Here is a 1,019-nt window from a genome sequence, read left to right on the forward strand (position 1 = left end):
GCTTAAGTAGCTGAGATGTGAGACATGAAAGCTACAGTACAATAAAGTCATCATGAAAGTGAAGTTACGCTCTTTTATCCTCTATTGTTTTCTAGCTCAGATGAGTTAAAATGTTTAAAGTTGGCAGTTTCGCTAGTGTTTTCTCCTCTATAATGTCGTATATCGAGTGAAGCGCTTCTGGAACAAGAACACGTGTGGGCGGGGCTTGACTCTGGGCGGGGCTTGATTGTGTCTGTGGTGAATTGATTGGATGGTTGTGGTTTGCTATTGGCTGATCTCATGTGAGTGACAGGTTATAGCCCCGCCCTCATCATCAGAGAAGAGATGCTGCAAGAGGAACTCATTCTGATTATAATGATGAGCACTGCAATATTCCATATAAAAGAAGATTGTACATTTTGATTTCATGGTGACATTTATTTTTTATTATTCAATGCCATGAGAACAAGAGGTATTACATATTCACATTATTACATTAACATTCGCTGCCAGACAAAAAAATAGAAAATAAAAATAAAAATAGAAAAATTACATGAAATCCAGTGCTTTCAAAGCATATCATGTTTTCAGCGCTTTTTTTGTTTGTTCTAAAAGATTTACAAATTGTAAGAGCCATAATTGGAATAATTATAATTGAATTATAAATAATTATACACATATAATTTAAAGTCATTTTAAAAATGTGAAAATGTGTTTTGCATTGAGCCCATTTCTTTTTATGTATATGGTATTTTCCTAATCAAATCAATAACTGTATAATATGTTGTTCTTTTCATTCAGGGTATAAAAGCACATCAAACACACACATTTATATCATACGGTTTTCTACTAATAAAGGTTTCTAAATCTTTCCAAAATAATCTTGAGTAGATAAAGTGGAAAGAAAAAAAAAAACAGATGCAAAATAGTTTTTTTTCTAGTGCACAAAATTCACAGGTATATGAAATATTAAGCTCAAATCTTTCCAAAACATGCTAGGATGAAGACTGACAGTCTGAGGACATCCTTCATGATCAAAC

Source organism: Rhinichthys klamathensis, unplaced genomic scaffold, assembly GCF_029890125.1.
Source record: "Rhinichthys klamathensis goyatoka isolate OS25496 unplaced genomic scaffold, OSU_Roscu_1.1 h1tg000142l_1, whole genome shotgun sequence".
NCBI lineage: Eukaryota > Metazoa > Chordata > Actinopteri > Cypriniformes > Leuciscidae > Rhinichthys > Rhinichthys klamathensis.